This window comes from Mobula hypostoma, chromosome 25 (assembly GCF_963921235.1).
Source record: "Mobula hypostoma chromosome 25, sMobHyp1.1, whole genome shotgun sequence".
NCBI classification, from domain to species: Eukaryota; Metazoa; Chordata; class Chondrichthyes; order Myliobatiformes; family Myliobatidae; genus Mobula; species Mobula hypostoma.
The window spans coordinates 202,839-208,969 of NC_086121.1; positions in this window are offsets into that span (position 1 = coordinate 202,839).

The window sequence follows — 6,131 nt, forward strand, 5'->3', positions numbered from 1 at the left end:
ATAATAGACTCCAACACTTTCCTAATCCTATTGCCTTCCTCCCTTCTTAAAGACAGAAGTGGCATTTGCAATCTTCAAGTCCTCTGGGACCATGCCAGAATCAAGTGATTCTTGAAAGATCATGACCACTGAATCCGTTATCTCTTCAGCAACTTCTCTTAGGACTCTGGGATGTAGTTCATCGTGCCCTAGTGACTTATCCACCTTAAGACCTTTAAGCTTGCCAAGCACTTTTTCCTTTGTAATAGCCAAGGCATTCACTCCTAGTTCCTGAACCTCACAGAGCTCTGGCACACTGCTAGTGTCTTCCACAGTGAAGACAGATGTAAAGTACTCATTATGGTCATCTGCCATTTCTTTTTACCCATGGGGAGGGGGAAAAGTTACCAGAAGTTGCAGAAGAGGAAGGAGGAAAAGTTACCAGAAGTTGCAGAAATTGCTGTTCATGTCAACAGGTTGGAGGCTACCCAGATGGGATATGAAATATTATCCCTCCAACCTGAGAGCAGCCTCATCATGGCAGAAGAGGAGACCATGGACTGACATGTCAGAATGGGAATGGGGATAGGAACTAAGATGGGCACTATTTGGTCCATTGGCTTCTTGTTAGATCATGCCACTAAATTCCCAGCCTCATGTTCAGCCCTGAAAATCATCTACTTTCTTTTAGCCAATTCATTTTTGAAAGCTGCACCTGAACCTGCTTCCATCACCTTTTTGCCGCTTCAGTTTTAGAACAGCCTTTAAGCCCCAGTTGACCTTAATTAGTGAAATCCCCAGAGTTCCTGTTCTACTCAGGATTGAGTTACAAACACCATATGGATAGAGTAGAATCAGTAGAGTGTGGTTTACATTTCTTATGGTTAGTCCTGTATCATTGACAATGGAAGTCTACAAAAACCATGAAAAGTAGTGGATACAGCCCAGTGCATCACAAGTAAAGTGCTTCCCACCACTGAGCACATTCTCAAGGAGTGCTGTTGCAGGAAAACACCATCCAGGCCATGCTCTCTTCTCAATACTGCCATGAAGATGGAGGCACGGGAACCACAAAAGCCAACCGCCAGGTTCAGGAACAGTTTGAGGGGTAATCCCCTCAAATATTAGGCTCTTGAACCAAAGGGGATAACTTCACTCACCTCAAGTCTGAACTGATTCCACAACTTATAGACTCACTTTTAAGGACTCTAAAACATTTTCTCAATATTTATTGCTTATTTATTTATTATTATTATTATTATTATTATCATCATCATCTTGTCTTTTTGTGTTTGCATATTCTGTTGTCTTTTGCACTTTGGTTGTTTGTCTGCTTCTGTCATGTGCAATTATTAATTGTTTCTATTATATTTATATCTGCCTGCAAAAAATGAATCTCAGAGTAGTATATGGTGACCTCTACTTTAATAATAAATTCACTTTGAACTTTGGACTTTGATGAAAGGAGGGACAGTTTATTTTGCATATCTCCTAAATGAATTTTAATGATGGGTGGGCAGGGTTTCAAAATGATTCCACAATGATTTGCCGTCAGACATGGTAATTTTATATAAAATATCACCAGGGAAGTGAAAATGCCAGTTGTTGAGCAGATGCAAGCCACATTAAATGACTTGTACCATTTATGTTGTCTTTGAAAGGCAAAGACAAAGACATGTTGTCTATAAAATACCAATTTAGGAGTGTCAGTTTCTGAGGCATGTTGGCGTACTGCATAAGCCAGCTGAATGTTAAGAAACTCTGTCATCAACAACTAAGAATAATACACCAGAATTTAACAAGCTATCAGTACTCAGCCATGCAAAAACTAACACTATTAAGGCACCAGACATTAACAATTTCAGGAAAGGTTTACAGCATAACCTACTAACAACTTCAGATACATTACTGAGTCATGTCATCTGCAGAAATTTTCTGATGACTCAGCAAAAGTTGGGTGTATAAAGGGAGGATGGGAGGATGAATACAGGACCCTGGTGGAGGACTTTGTCAGGAGATGGTGATGGACTTTAGGAAGACTAAGCCTGCACTGATCCTTAATACTATTGATGGTGAGGGCATGGATGTGCTGAGGACCTACAAGTACCTGGGGGTGCACCTGGATGATAGCCTTGAGTGGAACACCAACACAGAGGCTATGTACAAGAAGGGCCAGAGTCGCCTCTACTTACAGAGGAGATTGAGGTCCTTTGGAGTATGTAGGCCTCTCCTTCAAATGTTCTACCAGTCTGTTGTCACCAGTGCAGTCTTCTATGGGGTGGAGTGCTGGGGCAATGGCATCAACATGGGTTATACCAACAGGCTCAGTAAACTGATCAGTAAGGCTGGCTCTGTTACAGGAGTCAAATTGGACACACTGGAGGTTGTGTTAGCACAAATGATCCCATGGAAAGTCCTGGCAATTCTGGACAATGTTTCTCACTCTCTGTATATCACTTTGGCTGAACAGAGGAGCACTTTCAGTAAAAGACTAAGACAACTGCACCGCTCCGAAGAGCACTATATGAGGTCATTCTTAATTCGGCCATTAGGCTCTATAATGAGTCAACCTATATTCGGGGCAGTGATGACCCTCTTTTGTTAGACTGATTGAGGTAACCTATTTTCATTCTTTCTTACTTCTCTTCTAATATTTATATATCTGTGCAGTTGTAATGTTACTGTGACACTGTAATTTCCTTTGGGATCAATAAAGTAATTGATTTTCCAGTATCAGCCGTGACTCACTAGGTAACACTCCTTACCTCCAAAGCAAGATCCAAGATTCAACATTCAAGATTGTTTAATGTATTTCCAGTACACAAATGTAAAGGAGAACAAAATAATTGATACTCGGATCTGATGCAACACAAAAAAGCACAATAAAATAAAGAACACATAATACTGTAATTAAGAGGGAGCCACAGTGACCTTGTCTCTAGCACTGAATCTGGTACATGGCTCTGAAGAGCAGAGAGGAGAAGAGGACTGCAGTGATGATAGAACATTCCATAGTCAGAGAAACAGACAAGACTCTGTGGGTGTGATAGAGACACCAGATGATATGTTGCCTTCCAGGCGCCAGGGTCAGGGAAGTCTTGGATTGGGTCCATGGCATTCTTAAGGGTGAGGGTGGGCAGCCAGAAGTCTTGGTGCATATTGGCAGCAATGACATAGGTAGACAAGGTGAAGAGGTCCAGAAGAGATATTTTAGGGAGCTAGGTACAAAGCTGAAAAATACGACCTCCAGGGTAATAATCTCTGGATTGCTGCTTGTACCACGCACCAGTGAAGGTAAGAATAGGATGATTTGGTAGGTAAATGCATAGCTGCGGAACTGATGCAGAGGGAAGAGTTTCATACTTATGGATCATTGGAATTTCTTCTGGAGAAGATATGACCTGTACAAAATGGATGGGTTACACCTGAAGGACTGAAGGTGTTTTATTTCAACGTGCGCAGTATACGAAATAAGGTCAATGAACTTGTAGCACAGTTACAGATTGGCATGTATAATGTTGTAGGTGACACTAAATCATGGCTGAGAGAAGACTATAGCTGCTGGCATAACATCCAAGGATACACACTGGGTTGAAAGGACAGGCAAGTAGGCAGAGGCAGTGGCGTGGGTCTATTGGTAAGAAATGAAATCAAATTATTAGAAAGAGGTGACATAGGGTTGGAAACAGTTGAAGCATTGTGGGTAGAGCTAAGGAAATGCAAGGGTGAAAAGACCCTGATGGGAGTTATATGCAGACTCCTATGACCCTGATGGGAGCTCTATACAGACCCCCAACAGTAGTAAGAATGTGGCCTACAGATTACAATGGGAGATAAAAAAAATACTTGGCAAAAAGGCTATGTTACAATAGTCATGATTGATTTTCAATATGCAGAGATTGGGAAAATTAGGTTGGCGATGGATCCCAAGGGGGGACATTCTAGTATGTCTACGAAATGGCTTTTTAGAGCAGCTCATGGTTGAGCCACTAGGGGATCAGCTATTCGGGGTTGGGTGTTGTGCAATGAACCGATTAGATTAGGGAGCAAGGTCAAAGGAACCAATTGATTAGAGAGCTTAAGGTCAAGAACCCATTGGGTCAAATGATTTTAATATGATTAAATTCACCCTGAGATTTAGGAAGGAGAAACTAAAGTCAGATCTATCAGTATTGCAGTGGAATACAGGGATTTACAGAAGCATGAGAGAGGAATTATCAAAATTGATTAGTAAACAACACTGGTAAGGATGATGGCAGAGCAGCAATGGCTGGAATTTCTGGAAGAAAATCAGAAGACACAGGATACATAGAAACACAGAAACTTAGAAAATAGGTGCAGGAGTAGGCCATTCGGCCCTTCGAGCCTGCACCGCCATTCAGTATGATCATGGCTGATCATCCAACTCAGAACCCTGTACCTGCCTTCTCTCCATACCCCCGATCCCTTTAGCCACAAGGGCCATATCTAACTTCCTCTTAAATATAGCCAATGAACTGGCCTCAACTGTTTCCTGTGGCAGAGAATTCCACAGATTCACCACTCTCTGTGTGAAGAAGTTTTTCCTCATCTCGGTCCTAAAAGGCTTCCCTTTTATTCTTAATCTGTGACCCCTCGTTCTGGACTTCCCCAACATCAGGAACAATCTTCCTACATCTAGCCTGTCCAATCCCTTTAGAATTTTATACATTTCAATCAGATCCCCCCTCAATCTTCTAAATTCCAACGAGTATAAGCCTAGTCGATCCAGTCTTTCATCATATGAAAGTCCTGCCATCCCCGTAATCAATCTGGTGAACCTTCTTTGTACTCCCTCTATGGCAAGAATGTCTTTCCTCAGATTAGGGGACCAAAACTGCACACATCCCAAAGAGGAAGAAGTATTCTAAAGGCAAGATAACACAACTATGGCTAACAAGAGAAGTCAAAGTTAACATAAAAGCCAAAGCGAGGGCACATAGTAGAGCAAAAAATAATGGGAAGTTAGAGGATTAGGAAGCTTTCAAAAACTAACAGAAGGCAGGTAAAAAATCATTAAGAAGGAAAAGATGGAATAAGAAGGAAAAGATGGAATACAAAAGAAAGGTAGCTAATAATATTAAACAGGATACAAAAAGTTTCTTCAGATACAGTAAATACTTGGAGTATTGTGTGCAGTTCTGGTCACCTAACTATAGGAAGGATATCAGTGAGATTGAAAGAGTGCAGAGAAGATTTGCTAGGATGTTGCCGGGTCTTCAGGAGTTGAGTTACAGGGAAAGATTGAACAGGTTAGGAATTTATTCCTTAGAGCGTAGAAGAATGAGGGGGGATTTGATTGAGATTTACAGAATTATGAGGGGTATAGACAGAGTAAATGTGAGTAGGATCTTTCCACTTAGATTAAAAGAGATAAATACGAGAGGACATGGCTTTAAGGTGAAAGGGGAAAGGTTTAGGGGGAACATTAGGGGGAACTTCTTCACTCAGAGAGTGGTGGGAGTGTGGAACGAGCTGCCATCTAACATGGTAAATGCGGGCTCACTTTTAAGTTTTAAGAATAAATTGGATAGGTACATGGATGGGAGAGGTCTGGAGGGTTATGGACTGGGTGCAGGTCAATGGGACTAGCGGAATAAAGTTTCAGCACAGACTAGAAGGGCCAAAGGACCTGTTTTCTGTGCTGTAGTGTTCTATGATTCTATGGTTCTAAATAAAGTGTAAAAGAGAGGGGAGAGTAGATATCGGCCGTTAGAAAATGATGCTGGAGAGGTAGTCATGGGGTACAAGGAAATGGTGGACAATGAAACACTATTTTGCATCAGTCTTCACTGTGGAAAGCACGAGCAGTATATTCGAAGCTTCAGAGTGTCGGGGGTCAGAGTTTCAAAGTTCAAAGTTTCAGAGGTACATTTAATGTCAGTAAAATGTATACAATATACATCCTGAAATGCCTTTTCTTTGCAACCATTCATGAAAACAGAGGAGTGCCCTCAAAGAATGAACAATAGTTAAATGTTAGAACCTCAAAGTCCCCCCCAGCAACCCTCCCTCCTGCACGTAAGTGGCAGCAAGCAACAATCTCTCCTCCCCCCACCGGCAAAAAAAAAGCATCGGCACCCACCACTGAGCACTCAAGCGTGGGCAAGACAACAGCAAAGACACAGACTTGC